Source organism: Lynx canadensis, chromosome C1, assembly GCF_007474595.2.
Source record: "Lynx canadensis isolate LIC74 chromosome C1, mLynCan4.pri.v2, whole genome shotgun sequence".
Lineage (NCBI taxonomy): Eukaryota > Metazoa > Chordata > Mammalia > Carnivora > Felidae > Lynx > Lynx canadensis.
The window spans coordinates 142223623-142248179 of record NC_044310.1 but is presented as its reverse complement, the minus strand read 5'-3'; the positions used below and the strand labels follow the sequence as shown (position 1 = coordinate 142248179).

The 24557-nt window shown below is 39.8% G+C and overlaps 1 pseudogene; it reads left to right on the top strand.

Annotated features, from left to right (window-relative positions):
* The first annotated feature begins 1990 nt into the window (after positions 1-1990).
* LOC115520373 lies at positions 1991-22900 on the top strand (annotated as a pseudogene).
* Positions 22901-24557: the final 1657 nt, after the last annotated feature.

Here is a 24557-nt window from a genome sequence, read left to right as displayed (position 1 = left end):
GACTCTTGATTTTGGCTCAGGTGATGATCTCATGGTCATGAGTTCGAGCCCCAAGTCAGGCTCTACACTGCGTGTGGAACCAGCTTAAGATTCTTTCTCCCTCTCTCTCTGCCCCTCCAACCTCCCTCAAAAAAAAATGGAGGGGGGAGTAGAAAGAAAACTGTCATCAAAGTGCATTGGCAACACTTTTCCCACTTAGCAATCAAGACAAGGGTAAAAACAGGGAAAGTAGCATCATCAATACGTAAAGTGAGTTTCCTCACACTTATTTATTAAGAAGAGAATTGAAGACAATGTTGAATTTCTCATGAAAATTAAAGCAGTCGAATCACAAGGAATGGATCTGCAGAGAAAATAAATGAAGTTAGTGATCTGTGTTTTCCAATCTGGTGTGTGAAGTGGTTCCATACTCTGGTTTTATTTTGAAGGTCCACGATTACCAAAAGATTTGGAACATCTTTTCACGTACTTATGAGCCATGTCTGCTTCATCTTGGCAAAATTTCTGGTTATTTCTGTTGTTATCTTTCTACTGAAGCATTTGTATTTTTCTTACTGAGTCACAGGAATTATTTAAACATTTTGGACGAATCCTTTATTGGTTATATGTGTTGCAATTATCTTCTGTCAGCTTATGGTATGTATTTTCACTCTCTTAATGTTGTCTTTTGATGAACAGAAGTTCTAAATTTGAATGTAGTTGGTTCATTGTTTTTTATATTTTTCTGTTTTAAGAAACCTTTCCCTACCACAATTCAATAAAGATATTATCCAATATTGTCTTCTAAAGTTTAATTGTATTGCATTTCTATGAGGTATGTAATCCATCTTTTTTTTGTATGTATGGTATAAGGTACGGGGTGCAATTTCATTACTCCTTCCCATGGTTTATAGAAATGCATTTATCAACATAATAATATTGATGTACCTAGCAACTTGCTAAGTTTCTGAAATTAATTCTAATGATTAATCCATAGATTAAATTTGGTTGTTATGTGGACAATCATCTTCTCACCTGCAAAAAAAAATGTTTCTTCCTTTTCATCTCTATTCTTTTTCTTTCTGTTTGCCTAGAATATTCAATACACTATTGAATATAAATAGTTACTGTGGCTATCCTTGCCATTTTCCTAATGCCAGAGTAAACTTCCATTGTTTCATGAATAAAACTTGGTATATGATTTTATACATACTTTTTGTCAAATTTAGAAAGTTCTCTGTTATTCCTAGTTTCCTAAGAGTTTTATCATGAAGATAAATGATGTTTTATAAAATGCATTCTCTGCATTTGTGAAGATAATAATATGAACTTCCTCCTTTCAATTGTTAAAATGGTCATTTAAACTGTGTATTTCTGGAGTTAAACCCGATTTTGTGGAACACATTATCCTTTTTTAGCTGGATTTGATTTGCTAATTCTTTGTTTAGGGGTTTTGTACTTCATGCATGATACTAACTTGTAAATTTTCTTTCTCACACTGTCCTTTTAAGTTTTTCTTTTCTTGCACTTAATTTGCTCTTTTTCTAGTTTCTTAGTGAAAACTTAGGCTATTGATTTCAGAATTCTTTTCAAATACAAATATTCAGCGGCTCCTGGGTGGCTCAGTTGCTTAAGCATCCAACTGTTGGTTTTGGCTCTGTTCGTGATCTCTCAGTTCATGAGCTTGAGCCCCACACTGGGCTCCATGCTGAGAGAGTGGAGCCTGCTTGGAATTCTCTCTCTCTCCTGATCTCTCTGCCCCTCCCTCACTCATTTTCTCTCTTTCTCTCTCTCTCCCCCCCACCTCAAAATAAATAAATAAGCTTTAAAAAAACCCCACAAATATGGGGCACCTGGGTGGCTCAGTCGGTTCAGCATCTGACTTCAGCTCAGGTCATGATCTTGCGGTTTCTGAGTTTCAGCCTCACATGGGGCTCTGTGCTGACAGCTCAGAGCCTGGAGCCTTCTTCGGATTCTGTGTCTCCCTTTCTCACTCCCCTCCCCCACTTGTGCTCTGTCTCTCTCTATCAACAATGAATAAAAGTAAAAAAAAAAAATTAAATAAAACCCCAAAATGTAACATTCAACACTGTCAATTAGGCCAGGATAGTCAGCAGTGTTGCTCATAATCGGGAGGTCTTTACTGACTTTTTTTCTAGCACTTTCATCAATTTCTGTGTAAAATCCCCAACCATAATTGTGTTAAATTCTTCAACTATATTTACGGAATTGTCAATTTTGTCAACTTTTATTTATGAATTACACATTATGCTAGACTGCTTGTTATATCCCCAGGTCCCTGTGGTTCTATTCTTTTTATTTTTTTGATCTTCCCCTCTCTTCAGACTGAATAATTTCCACTGATGTATCTTCAAGTTCTCTGACTCTTTCCTCTGTCATCTCCATTCTGCTATGAAGTCAACCCAGTGACATGTTTATTCCACGTATTGAATTCTTCACTCTAGAATTTCCATCTTATTTGTGTTTATAGCTTCTATTTCTCTGCAGTGATTTCCTCCTACCCTTTCAGTCCAATCGTATTGTGCTTTACCTGACTGAGCATAGTTATAATCACTGCTTCAAGGCCTTTGGCATTTCCAACATGTGGGGATCTGGGATTTGCTGTCATTGATTACTTTTTTTTTTCTCTTATATGCCCTTAATTCCCTGAATGTCAAGAGAATCTGGGTGATATCTTAGATATTGTAAATGCTATGCTGTGGATTCTGGACTCTGGTTTCTTTCATAGTTCTCCAAAGAGGATTGAGATTCTGTTTTAGCAGGATACAAATTGGTTCAACTTATACCACAAGCTCTTTCTTGCCTGTAACCAGTGGAAGCTCAAATCCCAGTTCAGATATTTTATTTTAGGAGCACTGCGATAGTCCGCCCTACGGATGTGTTGTTCAGAGGTCAGCCTTGGGCAGAGTTTACACACAGGAATTTTGGGTTCCACTTCTTAGGCTCTCTCTTTTCTGGGGTTTCCGTCTCAGTCTCTGGAAGCCCTTGTTATGTCAGGTTCTGTCCCTCGGCTGCTCAGGACAGAGGATGGCTGATTTACTTATCAGAGTTTTAGCTGCTCACATCTTGCTTCATCTACAGTCTACCTCTGGGGTCAAGCTGTAAAACAGAACACGATTCACCTCACGCTGGCCATGTATCTCAAATTTTAATTTCCCCCCAGTTTTGCTGCCTTTTGTTCACTCTGCAGAGCTCTCAGGTAGTTTTTCTCTTTTGTTATCTGGTTGGAATTTCAATCTGTTAGGAGCTTACTCCTCTGTGCTAGGAGAGAAACCTTTCCATATCTTAAGTTATAAAGTCATATTTAAAGACAAGATGTTTGCTAAATAGACACTTAAAATTTGATGACAACTGGCAGAAGTAAAATCTGCCCCCTGGGGTGCCTGCCTGGCTCAGTCAGTGGGGCAAGCAACTCACAATTGCAGGGTTGTGAGTTTGAGCCCCATGTTGGGCATGGAGCCTACTTAAAATTTTAAAAAAGAAAGAAAGAAAAGAAAAAGGCCCTGGAATGTTACTACATAATCATTGATAAGAGGGTAAAAGTGCTTTTTTCCCACTGTTGTGGCAATGCCATGGCTGGCCAACCTACTCACGGTCTTTTTAGGGTTGTTCCTAGAGGCAAGAAAGACTGTGAATAAGCTGGGGATGATTCTGTCATAAGCTTTTCAGATGTCCGTCACAGCATGGTTTATCATAAATCACTGACTTTCAGTATGGAGAACGAACCCCTCTGAGACATTGCAGAACCTCTGGCTTTTTCACGGTCATCATGGTCACTGACAGCTTTATACTGTTGTAGCAACAATTTCCCAGGGCAGACATCACTTTAATAGTGCTTTCTAGGTGGCAGAGGTCATTTACCTCAGAGACACTTCAAAAGCATTCATTGCTGTATTTTTGTTTTGAAGGATGGAAGGGCGAATTGCCTGAAGGCTGTACAAATCACTGTGGTTAATGTGTGATGGGATAGCCAAGGCCCCTAGGAGTACTAATAGCATGTTAGAAGGCATCTAATGATAGACTGTATAGGATGTTGGACATACATTTAAGTACCAAGCTTGTCAGAAACATTATTTTTTCACTGTTCCTGTGTTCAGCAACAAAGTAATCTCAATAAAACTTGGCAAGTCTGAAAATGTTCCAAGATCCTGAAATTGTCCTGTACTTCTTATAATGATAGTTATGGGTAAGAGATAATGTTCATGACTGAGAGAAGGTTGTCCCCTTAGATCCCAAATCCTGTGTGTGTGTGTGTGTGTGTGTGTGTGTGTGTGTGTTTAAATAAGTGGCTTCAGGTCATATTTAAGTATTTTAAAGCAGTGTTTTTCAAAGTGTGGCCCAAAGTCATCCTGCATTAAAATCTGTGGTGTTTATTTTTTTTCTAATTTTTTAAATGTTTTGTGTGTGTGTGTGTGTGTGTGTGTGTGTGTGTGTGTGTGGTGTTGCTAAAGATGTAAATTTCTAACCTTACCTCAGCCCTAGACAATCAAAATCACAAGAGGGATGGTGGGAGAGATGAGGCCCTACAAATTGCATTTTTGTCAAGCTCCCCCAGGAGAGTTTCAGGCAGATGCAAGAGAAGAACTATAGTAGATCCTCAGAAGGATATTCTTCCGCATAAAGATGACAGTAAAGTGATTTAATAAATTCCACGGGTTTTTCTTTTTATTTGATACATTTAGTATATATCTCCTAAATACAAAACACCATGCTAGGTACTGCTGGGATATAAAGATGAGTAAAGCATGAAAGTTCTTCAAGGTGATTCTTTTCTGCTAAAGACTGGAGTGCCCGGAATAGTTTGATTAGAAAAAAAAAGCACCGAAGCTTCTAATTGGAGTTACGATTTGGATTGAATGTGTCTCAGATTTTAATTTTAATGCATTTCTCAATGTATCTGAGTGTTAAAAAAAAAAGTCACTCCATCACAGAGACAGCCATAAAGTCTGAGACCCACCAAAAGAGTTCCAAAAGGAATTTTTAAATGAATTTCCTCAGTGTCTCAGTCAGGTCCCTAGAAGCAGAACCTGAGACAGGGATTCATGTGCAATTGGTTTATTGAGAAAGCACTTTCCCCAGACACTGTAAGAGAGGGAAGGTAGCAAGAGAGGGCAGGGGAAGGAGCCAGACAAGGGTGTAGTTTCAGGAGAGGTGTAGCCTTAGCCTGGCCAGACCCTTCTGGGAGCACTTGAGCATGAAGCAAGAGTCAAGCACCTGCCCCAGAGGCTTTCCTGCACAGCTGCACAGTGACTGGCCAGGAGTCAGCAGCAGCAGCCTCCCGGCTCTCCTAACCATCCCCTGCCAGCCAAGTGCCATCCTCCTCTTAGGGGTGCAGCTGTGAGCCAGCAGCACCCAACATTCATGGTAGCTGGGCATGGGTACACTACCCGGTAAGGGGATCAGAGAAGACACCGAAGGCATCTGCCACGCTCAACGCTTGAGGTGATTCTTCCTTTATGCTGCACTGACTCTACTCTTGAGACTCTGCAGTTAGACTGCTTGGATGCAGACCTCAGCTTCATCCCTTAGTTGCTGCCTTACATGAGGATCTTTGTGCCTTAGTATTCTCATCTTTAAAATAGAATTTATAGGGGCGCTGGGTGGTTTAGTCAGTTAAGTGTCCAACTTCGGCTCAGGTCATGATCTCACAGTTTGTGGGTTCAAGCCCCACATCGGGCTCTAGCTGACAGCTCAGAGCCAGAAGCCTGCTTCAGATTCTGTGTCTCCCTCTCTCTCTCTGCCCCTCCCCTGCTTTTACTCTCTCTCTCTCTCTCCCTCTCTCCCTCCCTCAAAAATATATAAATAAACATTTAAAAAATAAAATAGAATTTATAAAGCTAACTACTAGACTGTTGAGAAGATAATGAGATAATCCAAACAAAGTGTTTTACACAGTGTCTAGTACATACAGGAAGCACTCAACAAATTTTAGCAAATACTAGTTCTTATTTTCATTCCCTTACTACAGTCCTCATTAAGAAACTTTTTTTTTTTAATTTTTTTTCAATGTTTATTTATTTTTGGGACAGAGAGAGACAGAGCATGAACGGGCGAGGGGCAGAGAGAGAGGGAGACACAGAAACGGAAACAGGCTCCAGGCTCTGAGCCATCAGCCCAGAGCCCGACGCGGGGCTCGAACTCACGGACCGCGAGATCGTGACCTGGCTGAAGTCGGACGCTTAACCGACTGCGCCACCCAGGCGCCCCAAGAAACTTTTTTATATTTAGGGGCACCTGGGTGGCTCAGTCGGTTGAGCATCTGACTTCGGCTCAGGTCATGATCTCACAGTTCATGGGTTGGAGCCCTGCGTCGGGCTCTGTTTTGACAGCTCAGAGCCCAGAGCCTGCTTCAGATCCTGTATCTCCCTCTTTCTCTGCCCCTCCACCCTTTGCAATCTCTCTCTCCAAAATAAATAAACATAAAAAATAAACATTTAAAAATTTTAAATTTTTTTATATTTAAAAAAAATTTTAATGCTTATTTTATATTTGAGAGAGAGAGAGAGACAGTGCGCGAGCAGGGGTGGGGCAGAGAGAGATGGAGACAGAATCTCAAGCAGGCTCCAGGCTCTGAGCTGTCAGCACAGAGCCTGACATGGGACTCGAACTCAGAAACTGTGAGATCATGACCTTAGTCATGACCTGAGCCAAAGTCAGATGCTTAACTGGCTGAGCCACCCAAGTGCCCCTGGTCCTCATTAAGACCTTGAGTATCAGGTGTCTAGGATTTTCCATCAGCTTCCTGCCTGGTTTCTCTGACTCAGACACCACCTCCCTTTCCACTAAAACACAACCAAATAGACACATATGCCTTTTCCAAACTGCCCTACATACATAAGCACATACATGGAAGTTCTCCTCCTAAAGAGTTCCTTTCATCATATTCTCTATTTGAAACTCCCTTACCTCCACAAAAAAATCCCAATTTTAGCCTGCAATTCAGGTTGTTTTGTAGCTTGGTTATTCATTGCCTTTCCAGTTTTATTTGTTGCTGTTTGTTTACACCAGCAGTTCTCAAAATTTTGGTCTCATGACCCCTTTACATTTTTAAATGTAGCTGATACCTACTGAAAGTTACCATATTTGAAATTAAAACTGAGAAATGTTGAAAAGATTTATTGACTTGTTTAAAAATAATAATAAGCAGGAGCACCTGGGTGGCTCATTCAGTTAAGCATCTAACTTTTGATTTCAGATCAGGTCATGATCTCATAGTTTAGGACTTCAAGCCCCACATCCAGCTGTGCACTGACATCATGGAGCCTGCTTGGGATTCTCCCTCCCCCTCTTTCTCTGCCCCTCCCCACTTGCTCACTCTGAAAATAAGCTTAAAAAATAAACTTAAAAAATTATTTAAAAAATAACAATATGCACATTACATGCTATTACAAATATCTTTTTATCAAAACCAAATGTATTTTCCAAATTAAATAAATTTAGTGAAAAGAATAGCACTTTTATTTTTGCAAGTTTCTTGACTAGTTGTCTTAATAGAAGACAGCTGATTCTGATATGTTTTGCACTCAATGTTGTTTTAGTTCAAATATATGAAGAAAATATGGCCTTATGCAGATACACAGTTGGAAAGAGGAAAAGTATTTTAAAAGCTTTATAGATAACCATAGATATTCTCTTCTGATACCAATATTCAACAAGTGGTAAACTTTCTCAAAGATTAGCTACAACGAGTAATCTGAGACCAAATCGATGGTCTTTGTACTCTGCTACATTACAATCCATTGCACTCTGAGAGGATCTTTTACTAGGTGCATGATTTTGATCTCTCAGACTCCCTAAAGGGTCTCAGGCACCCCAGGGTTCCTTAGACTGCACTCCAAGAACCAAGTTCTATATAAACCTTCTGCATTCTGTATCTCTTGTTTTTAAAGTGTAGCCAGTCGTGTTTTCATGGCTGTGTCTCACCTAGACAGCCAGAGGCTGGCTTGTCCACTAACCCCCAATGTGGTACATCTCAGACCGGTTACTAAAGGTCAGGGTCCTGCTCTGGCTCCTTTCAAGAGCAGTACTGGAAAAAGCAATAGGGAGAGTCGCTTTGCAGTTAAGGCACAGCCATGTAGATGAACTGCAGGGCTGGGTGAGAGGTCATCAGAAATCCTTGTCTGTGCCTGTTAAACTGGTCACTCTTTGTGTAAGAAAAGCCAATCTGGAATTGCAGAATGTTGTGTTAATTCTGCTCTTTGCTATAGTTGAATAAAATAAAAACACTGTGTGGGTGGGAAAAATCATAATAAAATAAAATGGGGACACCAGGGTGGCTCAGTCGGTTAAGCATCCGACTCTTAACTTCAGCTCAGGTCATCATCTCATAGTTTGTGAATCCTAGCCTGGCATTGGGCTGTGTGCTGACAGTGCAGAGCCTGCTTGGGATTTTCTCTCTCTCTCTCTCTCTCTCTCTCTCTCTCTCTCTTTCTCTCTCTCCCCCTCTCTCTGCTCCTCCCGTGCCTCTCTCTCTCTCCCTCCCCAAATAAATAAATAACATTCAAAATAAAATAAAATAAAATGTACCCAGGATTTTGTTTTTATTCAGTAAAGCCAACTGATCAGCAGACGACTGCCACTGAAAAGATGGTGGGTTACTTACAGTAAGAGAGGAGAGGAGAGGAGAGGAGAGGAGGCACAACATGCTACCCAGGGCCACAGGAAGCACCGTGGTCAGTCTGGAGGCACAACAAGCCAGGGGAAAGCGTGGCCAAAAGACTTGATTGCAGTTTTCATGGGACAGAACAGATGAGGCAGGGTGAGCAGCTGAACAGGTTTAGGATCAGATAGTTTGAATAACTTCTGTGGGCTCGGGGCTACAGGTGTGGTCTCTCTGGTTGTCTGCTACCTGGCCCTTGGGTGGTTTCGGGCAGGAAAATTGTGTCCTGAAGTGCAGGAGCCTGATAAAAGGAGGCAGATGGTGGGTAGGGGCATGGGATTGGTTGGTTTACATATCAAAAGTGTGCTTGTCCTCTGAAGGCCAGTGGTTTGCTATCCGTAGGAATTAGCTACCTACCCCTTAGAGGGGAAGTCTGTCCTCAGGACAACAAGGCACCAGGATGTCAAAGCATCAAGAAACAAAAAATAAGTATACCTGAAACTAATATAACATCATGGATCAACTATACTTCAATTAAAAATTAAAAATTAGGGGCGCCTGGGTGGCGCAGTCGGTTAAGCGTCCGACTTCAGCCAGGTCACGATCTCGCGGTCCGTGAGTTCGAGCCCCGCGTCGGGCTCTGGGCTGATGGCTCAGAGCCTGGAGCCTGTTTCCGATTCTGTGTCTCCCTCTCTCTCTGCCCCTCCCCGTTCATGCTCTGTCTCTCTCTGTCCCAAAAATAAATAAACGTTAAAAAAAAAATTTAAAAAAAAATTAAAAATTAAAAACATGATTAATACGCCTTTCAGTTTGGTTTACTTACTTTCTCATAGCATACCAGATATATTCTGGCCCCATCCCTTTTCTCAGTCCTCTTAACCCCTAAATTTGTTGTACCTATTTATAGTCTTCTCATCCACCAAGACCGAGCTCAAAGCTCCCCTCTACTTTGAAGATTTCCCTGACAAATAATTTGGTGTTTCATCAATTGTGCATTCCTCTGCAACACCACTTGAATTATTGCCCTATGTTGTTATTTAACTTTCTTTGGGTATAAGCTAAATTTCTCCAATTAGATTGTTAATTTCTTGAGATCGGCAACCTCATTTTATCCTGTTCAGATCTCCCAGACTGTCTACCTTTACTCTGTGTGTGTAAACCTGCAGCCACTACCCAGGAATGAGCCTCTAGCATCATCGCTCTGTCTTGGCTCATACTGTCTTGCTACTGTCTCCTCATTTCCTCTGCTCCTAACCTCTTGCCAGATCTCCTCTCCATGGTTCTTCCCTTTGAGCTGGATGGATGCCTCCTACTGGTCCTTTGCCTTTACTTCTCAGGGAGTCTGAACTTGTTTCTCAGAGCGCATTTACTTCTTGTCGTTCTGGCCCTTGTCCATCTTCTGGGATCTTCCCTCAACTTTTTCATGAGTTGCAGGAAGCGTGAAACAGACATAAGGCTTGGATTATCATAGACTTTACATAGATGTGTGTGGAACTACAGCTTTATAATCTTTTAAGTCACACTGTTTTCAGTAATTTGAGATTTTATACACAATTTGTGTCATCAAAAACAACACTTTAACGAGCCTCTTCTGTGTTCCCCTATCCTATGTCTTAAGAACTGTAAGATAATTTGTGAAAAATAGGTAAATACTTTGTTTTCACTGTCTTGTCTGACATATAAATCTTTGCCTAAAGGAGTCGGAAAGCCATCTCAACCTTCTCTGATTTGGTTAAATGAGTCCTATTTGAAAGATTTTTCTGAAACAAAACCTCATTAATGTCATTTAACTAAAAACAATATTATGGTGGGGTATTTAGAACTATATTTTTCTTTCTTAGTTCTGACTCAATATCAGAGTTTGTATTAGTTGGATTAGATGAAGTCAATAAACAACAACAAAATTTTTTTCTTTCTTTTTTTTTAAGTGAACCCTTCATGCACCATAGGGCTTGAACTCATAACCCTGAAATCAAGAGTTGCATGCTCTACCAATTGAGCCAGCCAGGCAACCCTAAACAACAACAAAAAAATGTTTTAAAGGTATTTGGGAACTAGCTAAAGAAAGAGATGTGCTTCTAATATGCCTTTGTTTAAACCTTCAGATCCCTTTATGAAGACAAAGATCATGAACATTTTATTTTCTTTTTTTAATTTTTTTATGTTTATTTATTTTTGAGAGAGAGGGATGGAATGTGAGCATGGGAGGGGCAGAGAGAGAGGGAGACACAGAATCTGAAGCAGGCTCCAGGCTCTGAGCTGTCAGCACAGAGCCCCATGTGAGGCTTGAACCCACTAACTGTGAAATCATGACCTGAGCCAAAGTCGGACACTTAACTGACTGAGCCACCAGGTGCCCCAATTAAATTTTCTTTTTTTAAATAGGCTTCACACCCAAGCACACCCAAGCGTGGAGCTTGAACTCATCCTGGAGATTAAGACCTGAGCTGAGATCAAGAGTTGGACACTTAACTGACTGAACTACCCAGGTGCCCCAAACGTTTTATTTTCTTTATTTCTTTTTTTTTAATGTTTATTTATTTTTGAGAGAGAGACAGAGACAGAGACAGAGTGCAAGTGGGGGAGGGGCAGAGAGAGAGAGGGAGACACAGAATCTGAAGCAGGCTCCAGGCTCTGAGCTGTCAGCACAGAGCCTGATGTGGGACTCGAACCCACAGACTGGGAGATCATGGCCTCAGCCAAAGTCAGACGCTTAACCAACAGAGCTACCCAGGCACTCCACATTTTATTTTCTAATGAGGGCAAGAAACATGTGTTGGATATTCAAGTGGTAAAGTCATTCATTTGTTACACTTAGGTTTTCATTTTGCCGTTTCTCTGATAAGTGATTTGCCTGGATTCTGCTAGTGTGCGAATTAATGTGGAACACAAAGGCGACGTCATTTTAAGTGGAATATGGAAGATGTTAATCTTAGTGGTGAAAGGTTAAATAGTAATTTGGTAGTAGATTAAGACTCCCATACAGGGTATTTAGAAGAATATGGCATTTGATTTCATGATCTTTGTTTTCAGCATCTAAGATTTGATTCTTAGACACAGCGATGTTTTGTGGAAGAATATTGTTCTCTATTTTCTCATTATGGATGACCTCATGATGGATTATGCAACTCATTATGGATATATCATCTACAAATTGATCTTTTTTGGAAGTTTATTTATTTATTTTGAAAGAGAGAGAGAGAGAGAGAGACAGAACACACAAGTGGGGGGGGGGAGGGGGCAGAGAGAGGAGAAAGAGAGAATCCCAAGCAGGCTCTGAACTGTCAGCATGGAGCCTGATGCAGGGCTTGAACTCACAAACTGCAAGATTATGACTTGAGCAGAAACCAAGAGTTGGACGCTTAACCGAATGAGCACCCAGTCATCCCTACAAATTGATCTTAACCTTCTTTGGAATCACTTAACTTTGAGGACTTTCCCAGCCTGCATTTTAAAATGTGTCTTAAATTTATCGTCCTTTGTATAACTTTCATTTTAATTAAGTTATGCTCATTGTCTTAAATGTATCTCCTACAAACTACAAAGAAATCTTCCCCACTTTTAATACACTAATATTTCATTAAGAGATATATTATTAATTTACCAATTCCTGTCATAGTTTTATATGCTGTTTTTTAAATGATTATAATACTTACTATTTACTAAACTTTTATAATCAGATGAAAAATAATGCATGACTGTGTGTTTTGAAAAATAGGGTTATGCATGTATGAGATACAGTTTTTAAACTCTGATCATATTCCTTCTTAACATCTATGTTTCTTAAGTTATAGCTTTAATAATTGGGCTGGTTTTCAGATAATAAGATCCAATATAGCTTATCAGTCTGATGATGTCTTTCTGTATTTATTTTGAGAGTTTCTCCATTCTTCTTGAGGTACAATATACTGCAACCATAAAACTATTTTCACAGCTTTTAGAGTATGGTTTTATAGAAAAGTAAGTAAATGTTTTCTGCATTATTTATAAATGTCTTTTCTAATCAGCAAAACTAAAAGGCAACTGACAGAATGGGAGAAGATATTTACAAATGACATATCAGATAAAGGGTTAGTATCCAAAATCTATAAAGAACTTATCAAACTCAATGCCAAAAAAACAAATAATCCAGTGAAGAAATGGGCAAAAGACATGAAGAAACACTTCTCCAAAGAAGACATCTAGATGGCCAACTGACACATGAAAAAATGCTCAACATCACTCATCATCAGGCAAATACAAATCAAAACCACAATGAGATACCACCTTACACCTGTCAGAATGGCTAACACGAACAACTCGGGCAACAACAGATGTTGGCGAGGATGCGGAGAAAGAGGATCTCTTTTGCATTGTTGGTTGGGAATGCAAGCTGGTGCAGCCACTCTGGAAAACAATATGGAGGTTCTTCAAAAAACTAAAAATAGAACTACCCTACGACCCAGCAATTGCACTACTAGGCATTTATCCACGGGATACAGGTGTGCTGTTTCGAAGGGACACATGCACCTCCAAGTTTATAGCAGCACTATCAACAATAGCCAAAGTATGGAAAGAGCCCAAATGTCCATCGATGGATGAATGGATAAAGAAGATGTGGTATATATATATATATACAATGGAGTATTACTCAGCAATCAAAAAGAATGAAATCTTGTCATTTGCTACTACGTGGATGGAACTGGAGGGTATTATGCTAAGTGAAATTAGTCAGTCAGAGAAAGATAAAAATCATATGACTTCACTCATATGAGGACTTTAAGAGACAAAACAGATGAACATAAGGGAAGGGAAACAGGAATAATATAAAAACAGGGAGGGGGACAAAACAGAAGAGACTCATAAATATGGAGAACAAACTGAGGGTTACTAGAGGGGTTGTGGGAGGGGGTATGGGCTAAATGGGTAAGGGGCACTAAGGAATCTACTCCTGGAATCACTGTTGCACTATATGCTAACTAATTTGGATGTAAATTTTAAAAAATAAAAAATAAGATAAAAAAATAATGTCTTTTCTATTTAAAAATATTAAATATTTTAAAAATCTTAGATACCTTAAAGTGTGGAGGGTGATCCACCACTACATTTGCTTGTCACGGAGTTCAACAATGTCACTTAACATTTATGGCACTTCCACTTTGGTATGCTACCATGTCTAAAGTAATTTATTATTAAACTTATTTTTTTTTAAATTTTTAACGTTTTTATTTATTTTTGAGACAGAGAAAGGGCGAGGGAGGGGCAGAGACAGAGGGAGACACAGAATCAGAAACAGGCTCCAGGCTCTGAACTGTCAGCACAGAGCCCGACACAGGGCTTGAACCCACGAACTGTGAGATCATGATCTGAGATGAAGTCAGAAGCTCAACCCACTGAGCCACCCAGGCGCCCCGATTAAACTTATTGAATAAGGCAATTTAACATAGTATAATAATAAATAGAGATGGTAAAATGTTTCCTCCACAAGAAAACCTTCCAATTCTTGCCTTGATCTTTTCTTACAGTGATTGCCCTGATATCTCTAGGAGAGAGACCTACAGTAAGCTTGTTTGGGCCCTCCTTTATTTTATTGACACTATGATACTTATAACTTCTTCCCTTATACTTTTTTAATTAGTTGGGCCCATAATCTTTACAGATTTTCTATTTCTAGTCTAATTATTTCTGCTCCTGAAGTTGTTAATATTCTCCATTGTTTAAAATTTGCTAGTTCAGGGCTCCTGAGGGGCTCAGTCAGTTAAGCGTCCAACTCTTGACTTTGGCTTAGGTCATGATCACACAATGCATGAGATCGAGCAAGGAAACTGCTTGGGATTCTCTCTCTCTGCCCTTCCCACCATATGCTCTCTCTCTCAAAATAAATAAATTAATTAAAAAAAATTTGCTAGTTCATTCTCATCTTCATACATTTGCCCTGAATTTCCCTTCCAGATGGTGTGGTGGGGCCTTGGTGACCCAAGACTGGGTTAATGTGTGACGGTCACAGAATTTGATGTCTAAGAAGATCTGAAACACAGACCTGACAGCAAATCTGGGACGAGCCTGGCAGAGTTGAACTGGTATGAATGTTGAATGTGTTTGCCAAAATGGTAATTAGAAGGGGAACAGCAGAGTAGAGGGAATGTGACACAGGCTGGGAATCAGATGTACTGAGTGGAATAAGCCAGTTCATAAGAGAAAGCAGGAGGGAGATAACTAGCAAGACTTTTTTTTTTTCTTTCTATGTAAGGCTTGAAGATGGATGGGAGCTTCTAATAGGGTACTTGAGGCCCTGCCCATGGACGGAATCAAAGCAACTCAGGACATGGAGAATGCTCAGGTGCACTTGTTCAACTAACAGTTGTTTACATGTCCACGCAGTGCAGGTGATCCAAAACTGTAAGTCACGTTTTTGGTACATTAGAGAGGTATTATTTGATATTATATATACCTTTTTTTTTGGTGCAAAGAAAACTTAAAGCTTTTTTAGGACATCTTGTCTCTACACTTAACTTGAGACCCATAAAATGTCTTATTAAAAATGTGAATATACTTGTAGAAAATAAGGTGAATTCTTGCAACAAATGCAGTTTCTTGTTCCTTATGTAAATCTTTGGAATGTTTCTTCAACTGACAATTGCCCTTGATGAAAAAGAATAGATAAACTTCAACTAAAGTGAGAACATGACAAGATATTTGGGGAAAATCCACTTAAGATGCATGTATGCTGGGTTAGAAGGAGTGTATTAATTATGCCCCAAAAGAGGATCTTAGCATTTTGAAGTTGGTTTCCTAAAGCTATTAGTTCACATTTAGTGTTTTAGAAATTACTGGAAGCAAAAATAGGAATATAATTCTACCTGTTATAAAACCATGTTATGTCTCTACTTAGAATGTTTCACTTCAAATAAGGCTACAGTGATCATGGAAAGGATCAAAAAAAAGGAACCCAAACTGGACAGAGATAAAGACAGACTTAAAAAAAAAATAATTCTTATGTATTTTACAGAAAGAAAGACTTAAAAAAATAGGATCTTAGGAAGATATAACTGAGTACAAATATTGAATAAATTCTGAATACTAAAATTAGGCTGTATCTTTTAAAGTAAAAAGTGGTAAATTTTAGGATAATTGTCTATTCCATAGACTCTGTAAATGTGGCTATCTATTGCCTTAAAGTGGCATTTTAAATCTCAATTGTGTGTTGATATTTTACCTGTCTTTAGCGCCCTGCCCAGGTGTTTGTTCTTCTGACTGTACCTCTACAGAGATTCATGGAGTTCAATCATCATAGCCTAATAAACATCATTAAATGATGAATACAAAATGAAATCAAGTATAAACAAATAATTTCTTTACATTAAAACTAAAAAAAAGACAATTCATTACATTCGCATGATGAAGATTAAGTGAATATTATTTTTAAAAATAGCAAACTAGTTTATTGACATTCACTGGCAAAATGAATTAGTCAGTAAATACTTATTAAACTCTATGTAAAATATATAAAAATTTGATGTGTTATAATGAGGTATTATTCGTATGACCTTAAGGTAAATAGAAAGGGCTGTGTATGTATGTATGTATGTATGTATTTATTATTGCTATTTTTTAAAGTGATCTCTACGCCCATGGGGCTTAAACTCACAACCCTGAGATCAAGAGTTTCATGCTCCACTGACTGAGCTAGCCAGGCTCACCGAAAGGGCATTGTTTTTAATTTTGGCCAATTTAGGTCCCTGAAACTTGTTTCAAAGTTTGCATCTGTGTATTGTAGTTAAGGCCATCCTGGTTGATTCCAGGAGTGAGGCAATGTCGCCACCTACTGTGCAGACCATGGTAATGATGATGATAAAGGGAAAAATGAATAATTTTCCAGTTTTAAATAAATTATGAGGTAAATATTAAGCTAATTCTGGGTGTGATTACATTATACCACTCCTCAATTGTATCATCAGTGTACTGGATTACTGAGAACCAAACAATTGATCCTAGTTTTGTCAAGCTAGGCCTTTGTAGCCTTGTGCTTTTAAGGTAAACCTCCTCTCTATTTTTTTTTTTTTTTTACTTTGAGTGTAATTGACATACAACGTTACATTAGTTTCAGGTATTCAACTTAGTGATTTGACAGGTTTATACATTACGCTATGTTCATGTGTAGCTACCATCTGACCTGTTACATCACTATTATAATACCATTGACTCCGTCCCTCGTATTCTCATGACTTCTCCTACCATTATTTTACTACTATCAATCTCTCTCTTTATGTCTGTTAATATTTGCTTTATGTATTTAGGCGTTCCAGTGTCAGGTGCATAGATATTTGCAATTGTTATATTCTCTTGTTGGATTGACCCCCTTATCATTATGTAAGGACTTTGTCTCTTGTTAGTTTTTGTTTTAAAGTCTGTTTTGTCTGATACACGTATTGCTATCCCAGCTTTTTTTTTTTCTTCCATTTGCCTGGTGAGTGTCTTCCATCCTTTTACTTTCAGTCTGTCTGCACCCTTAGGTCTGAGGGGAGTCTCTGCAGGCAGCATATAGATAGGTCTTGCTTTTTTATCCATTCCCCACCCTATGTCTTTTGATTGGAGTATGTAGGCATACTGATAGGTATGTATTTATTGCCATTTTAAATTTATTTTCTAGTTACTTGTGTAGTTCCTTGTTCGATTCTTCTTGCTCTCTTTGTGACTGATGAATTTCTATAGTGTTACATTTGGCTTTCTTTCTCTTTATTTTTTGTATATCTACCAAAAGTTTGGGTTTGTGGTTACTGTGAAGTTGATATATAACATCTGAAGTAAATAGCAGTCTATATAGATACGACGGTCATTTAAGTTCAAACACGTGCCAAACACAAACACACAGAAAAAGGGGGGGGGCCTTCTTTTTCTTTACCCTCTTCCCTTCCCTTTTAACTCCCTTCTCTACATTTTACATATATGTTGTCATATTTTACATCTTTTTATTCATAACTTTCTCATGTTTAATTAGAACTATTTCTTTTCCATTTAAAGAATTTCCTTTAACATTCCTTGGAAGGCTGGTGTAGTGGTGATAAACTCCTTTAACTTTTGCTTGTCTAGGAACCTCTTTACCTCACTTTCCAATCTGAATAAGCTTTCCTGGTAAAGTATTCTTGGTTGCAGGTTTTTTTCCTTTCAGCACTTTGAATATATCATGCCATTACATTCTGGCCTGCCAAGTTTCTGCCAAAAACTCAGCTGACAGCCTTTTAAGTTTTTCCTTGTAGATAACTTTTATTTCTCTCTTGCTGTCTTTAAGATTTTTCTCTTAATTTTTAAACTTTGACATTTTAATTATTATGTGCTGTGATGTGGAACTCCTTGGCTTCATCTTATTCTCTGTGCTTCTTGGACTTGGATGTCTATTTCCTTCCCTAGCTTAGGGAAGTTTTCAGTTACTATTTCTTCAAACATGCTTTCTACACCTTTCTCTCTTTCTTCTTCTTCTGGGACCTCTATAAGTGTGAATCTGTGTTTCCTTGATGTTGTTTAAGAGATCTCTTAATCTAAGTTTATTTTTTAATTAATTTATTTTGAGAGAGAGAAAAAAATGAGAAGGGGAGGAACAGAGAGAGAGAGAGAGAGAGAGAGAGAGAGAATCCCAAGCATGCTCCCTGCTGTCAGCATGTAGCCTGATGCAGGGCTCGAATCCATGAACTGTGAGATCATGACCTGAGCCGAGATCAAGAGTCGAATGCTTTAACCAACTGAGACACCCAGGTGCCCCAATCTATCCTCATTTAAAAAAAAAAAATTAAATTATTTTATATTTAAAATTATTTTAATTATTTAACACTATTCAACTTGTGTGCTTTCCACTGCCCTATCTTCTAGATCATTGATATGTTCTTGTGTATCCTGTAATCTACTGTTGATTCCCTCTAGTGTGTTTTTTATTTCAGTTATTGTATTATTCAGCTCTGATTAGTTCTTGTTATTTTTTTAAACTCAAAAAAATTTTTTAATGTTTATTTATTTTTGAGAGAGAGAGAGAGAGAGAGACAGAGCATGAGGAGGAGAGGGGCAGAGAGAGACGGAGATACAGAATCTGAAGCAAGCTCCAGCCTCTGAGCTGTCAGCACAAAGCCTGACTCGGGGCTGGAACTCTGAGATCATGACTGAGCGGAAGTCCTACGCCCAACCAACTGAGCCACCCAGACACCCCAGCTGAGGTTTTTTTTCTTGTTCTTTCTTTTGTAGCATATTCTTCTGTGTCCCCATTTTGCTTGACTTTCTCTATTTATTTCTATGGATTAGGCAGAATCGCTACTTGCCCAAAATTGAAGGAGTGATCTTGTGTATGGTGTCCCTATGTGTGCCTGGTGAGTTTTGCTAGCTGGCTGGAGCTGTGGCTGTGTATGCTAGTTACCTCTTTTGAACTGTGACTTTTTACAGAAAGAAGAAAATGAAGAAGAGAGAAAGAAGAAAGAAAAGTACGAAAATATGAAAAAAAGAGAAAGAAAACAAAATTAAAAAGAACAAAAATTAAAACAAGACAAATTAGAATTATAAAAGTAAAATATAGGGGCGCCTGGGTGGCTCAGTCGGTTGAGCGTCCGACTTCAGCTCAGGTCATGATCTCACAGTCTGTGAGTTCAAGCCCTGCGTTGGGCTCTGTGCTGACAGCTCAGAGCCTGCAGCCTGCTTCGGATTCTGTGTCTCCCTCTCTCTCTGACCTTCCCCCGTTCATGCTCTGTCTCTCTCTGTCTCAAAAATAAATATTTAAAAACATTTAAAAAAAATAAATAATAAAAGTAAAACATTTTTAAAATTTTTAATTAAAAAAAACATTAAAAAACACAGTTTATTTTCTGTGCTCCAGCACCACAGAGGCTGGTGTGGGCTTATGGAGCCTGGGTGCTGAAGTTTCAAGGTCACTGTGAGCCAGACCCTGTCCCAGTCTGAGCTTTTAAGGTGAAGTGGGAGAGAGTATCCCTGCAGTTCCTCAGCCCTTTAAAACTGAGACTTCTATTTCTATATCCCAGTGCTTACCAGGGCTGGTGTGGGCTTGTGGACCCTGGGCTTGCTGAAGTTACAAGCTCCTTGTGATAACCAGACCTGGCAGTTATGGCATTCGGCCTGCCTGTCAGGGCATCAGACCCGCCCATTATGGTGTCCAGACCCTGCTCTGGTCTGGGCTTTTAAGGTGGGGTGGGAACATAAACTCTGTCATTCTTTAGTCCCTCTGACCTGGAGAGCTTTCCTGTAGTTCCTTCATTCTTGGTGAAGCTCTACTGTTGTCTTCTATATCCTAGTTGCTCTTTTAAACCACCACTTTTTTTTCTGTGCACAAGCAGAGGGATCTGTTCCCATCCCCCAATACTATCCCTCCCCACTGCTGTTCACAGTTTAGAGGGTTGGAAGTTTCCTTTGTTACCTTGTTTGCATTTCTCTTGCTGTTCTCTTGTCATTCTATCATTGGTTGTTTAGTAACTATTCAGTCAGCCCTCAGTTCTTCCTCAGCAGGAATTATTCTATTAATGGGTTCTATTAATTTGGTATGTTCCATGGAGAAGGTGAGTTCAAGGTCTTCCTATGTTGCCATCTTGGACTGTAAGTCCTCAGGATCTTTCTTTAAAACACATACACACATATGCACACACACAATTTTCTGAATTTGTGTCTTTTTCTCTTCTCCAACCCTTTCATCAGGACCTTTTAATGTTAGTATTGTTTCCATTTATCCTTTACTTTTCCATAAGCTGATTTCCAAAGTGGTCTTTTTCTTTTCTTTCTAGACTTCCCATACAGTTTCTCTTTTTATTTTGCTAAAGATCCAATCTATCCAATTTGTGAGAGTTTTTTGTTGTTGTTGTTGTTTTTGTGTTTTTAGTTTTTTTGAGAGAGAGAGAGAGAGAGAGAGAGAATGAGTGGGGTTGAAGCAGAGAGAGAGAGAGAGGGAGAGAGAATTCCACGCAGTCTCAGGACGGTGGAGACCATGTAGCATTGCCGTTACTCTGAGGAGAACAGTCGGTAGAGGGGTGCAAACATGCAGAGCAATAAAACCTTTAACTTGGAGAAACAAAACCATACTCCAAGGAAGCATGATCAGCATCATCACCAGCAGCACCACCAACAGCAACAGCAACAGCCACCACTGCCACCAATACCTGCAAATGGACAGCAAGCCAGCAGCCAAAATGAAGGCTTGACTATTGGCCTGAAGAATTTTGGGAAACCAGGAGAGAACACCTTCACCCAACGTCACCGGCTCTTTGTGGGCAATCTTCCTTCTGACATCACTGAGGAGGAGATGAGGAAACTACTTGAGAAATACGGGAAGGCAGGTGAAATCTTCATTTATAAGGATAAGGGCTTTGGCTTTATCCACTCGGAAATGCGAACCCTAGCGGAGACTGCCAAAGTAGAGCTGGACAACATGCCAATTCGTGGAAAGCAGCTGCGTGTGCGCTTTGCCCGCCATAGTGCATCATTCACGTCCGGAACCTTCCTCGGTATGTTTCCAACGAACTGCTGGAGGAAGCTTTTTCTGTGTTTGGCCAAATGGAAAGGGCTGTAGTCTTCGTGGATGATTGAGGAAGGCCCTCAGGAAAAGGCATTGTTGAATTCTCAGGGAAGCCAGCTGCTCGGAAAGTTCTGGACAGGTGCAGTGAAGGCTCCTTCTTGTTAACCACATTTCCTCAGCCTGTGGCTGTGGAGCCCTTGGACCAGTTGGATGATGAAGAGGGATTCCAGAGAAGCTGGTTATAAAGAACCAGCAATTTCATAAGGAGCGAGAACAGGCACCCAGATTTGCACAGCCTGGGTCCTTTGAGTATGAGGATGCCGTACGCTGGAAGGCACTCATTGAGAGGAGAAGCAGCAGCAGGACCAAGTGGATCGCAATATCAAGAAAGCTCGTGAGAAGCTGGAGATGGAGATGGAGGCTGCTCGCCATGAACACCAAGTCATGTTAATGAGACAGGATTTGATGAGGCGTCCAGAAGAACTCCGGAGGACGGAAGAGCTGCACAACCAAGAAGTGCAAAAACGAAAGCAACTGGAGCTCAGGCAGGAGGAGGAGCGCAGGCGCCACGAAGAAGAGATGCAGCGGCAACGGGAAGAAATGATGCAGCGACAGCAGGAAGGATTCAAGGGAACATTCCCTGACGCAGAGAACAGGAGATACGGATGGGCCAGATGGCTATGGGAGGTGCTTTGGGCATAAACAACAGAGGCGCCATGCCCCCTGCTCCAGTGCCAGCTGGTACCCCAGCTCCTCCAGGACCTGCCACTATGATGCCAGATGGAACCTTGGGATTGACCCCACCAACAACTGAACGCTTTGGCCAAGCTACTACCACGGAAGGAATTGGGGCCATTGATGGAACCCCTCCTGCGTTCAACCGTGCAGCTCCCGGAGCTGAATTTGCTCCAAACAAACGTTGCCGATACTAATAAAAATTTCAGTGTCTCGTTTCCCAAAAACCCTTAAAAGAAGGACCCTTTCTGGACTAGCCAGAATTCTGCCCTGGAAGAGTGTTAGGGGTTTCTCCCAATAGTTAGGTCTTCCTTGCCTGTACTACTCTAAGGGAGTATGCTGGAGGCCGAGGGCAAGGGGGGACGATAAAATTTAACAAATCAGTTCTGTGTGGTATATCGTCTAGCTAATTGATTCTGTGTAGTGCATTCCTGAAGTCTCCTGTGATTGTTGAGGGCCTGGGGTGGGGGTGGGGGAACCATGACAAAATGGAGCCAGTTAGACCCCCTGTTAATCTTGCTCACTCCATTCTTTGTCCATCCTGTTCTATTTGCTTTCTCATTCTTACACCCTCCAAACCCAGAGACACTGCCACCTACACCACAAAAACAAACATCCCCCAATGACCTTAGCCCCACTGCTCCACTTGCAGGTGGGAATTCAGGCAAATGCCCACAGACGTCACAGACAACATACATACGGTTCTGTTATATCCCATATATTACCCCTTCGTGTCCTAAGGAAGGCATTTTATCTTAGAGATTTTCATTTTAGTGTATCCTTAAAAAAAATCTTGTGTTAAGTTGCCTCCATCTTTTTTCTCGGGTAAGGGTAACTCAGGAATGGCCCTTTTCTGTCTATGATGTTGCTGTTCACAGCTTTTCTTGATAGGCCTAGTACAATCTTGGGAACAGGGTTGCTGTATGCTGAAGGTTGGACAGTAGCTCTTAGTCTTGCCTATCTTAGGTAGTTACGCTGTGCAATTTTTTATTGGTGTGCCATGCTTGATTTGTTCCTGATATCTTTGGAGCTTTTCTGAGAAATGGAGCAGTAATGCAGCATCAACTTATTAAAATATATTTTAAGACTTTAAAAAAAAGAAAAAAAAAAGAATTCCAAGCAGGCTCCATGCTGTCAGTGCAGAGCCCCACATGGGGCTTGATCCCACGAACTCTGAAATCATGACTTGAGCCAAGTTTAAGAGTGGGATGCTCAACCGACTGAGCCACCCAGATGCCCCCAATTTGTGAGAGTTTAGTTTGAGATATATCTTTTCAATTACAATCAGAACTATTCCCAACACCATATTTGTTGGGCTAACTACCCTCAACTAGGCAACTAAAGTATTTTAAATGTGTACATACCATTGTTCACTTGAACCAACAGTTAGTATTTCTCTGTCTTTTGCCTATGTATTCTTTTCCATTAATCGGTCATTTGCACAAATCACTCCTCCTATCTGAATATAACTCATTTGAGGGCAGTTATTATATAATTTTCATGCTTCCTCAGCATCAACCCTTATCCCACCACTAGTATTTTGCAAATAGTAGGCACCCAATATTTACTATATGAAATGTGAGAAATATAATACACTTGAAAAATGCTTTTATTCATTGTGATGGAGTGGGGAAAATAAAGTAATACAAAGATAGAAAAGAAAAAAGTAATAAGAATTTTATTGAATATTTGGGCACTTCTTTTTTCTTTTCAGCCAACTTCAGGAGAACAATAGTGAGGACTGGAAGGTGAGAGGAAGGAATTAGAGAAATAAAGGACAAGTAATCAATCAAACATAGGCCTATTCAGTGTGTCTGCTATAACACAATAGCATAGACTGGGTGGTTTATAAACAACAGAAATTTATTTCTCACAGTTCTGGAGGCTGGAAGTCTGAGATTGGCGTGCCAGCATGGTCAGGTTCTGGTGAGGATCCTCTCTGGGTTACAGAGTGCAAAGTTCTTGTTACATCCTCACATGGTGAAAAGAGAGGGTGCTAGCTCCCTGGCCTCTTCTTATAAGGGTATTCATCTCATTCACAAGGACTCCACTCTCATGACCTAATTATGTCCCAAAGGTCCCACCTCCAAGTATCATTCTACTAAGGGTTATATTTCAAAGTATGAATTGGGGGTGGGGCACAAACCTTCAATCTATAATTCAGTATTTACAGTATTCTAAGAAATGGGTTAATTTCTTGGGAGGGGCATAGAATTTAAAAACCACACAGATCCTGAGATGCCTGGGTGGCTCAGTAGGTTGAGCATATGACTTGTTTTCAGCTTGGGTTGTGACCCTAGGGTCATGGGATCAAACCCTGCATTGGGCTCCATGCTGAGTATAGTGCCTGCTTGGGATTCTCTCTTTCTCTCCCTCTGCTCCTCTCCCCTGCTCACTCTCTCTTTCAAATAAAATAAAATAAAATAAAATAAAATAAAATAAAATAAAATAAAATAAAATAAAATAAAACAAAACAAAATAAAATAAAATAAAATAAAATAAAATAAAATAAAATAAAATTTAAAAAGCCCACACAGATCCTTATATTGTTCTCTTGGGGAGTTACAACTATCACATGCAATAGGTTAAAGGAACATTGATTGCCAAGTAGTGCAATGGTGTTCATGTGTTCAATAAAAATTTCAGAGACGTGGAAGACATGTGAATTGGGAGCAACTGAGCAATGCGGGTATTGAATCAGCTCTTACATTCCCAGATGTGAAACAAAAAGAGGTAAAAGATGAAGAT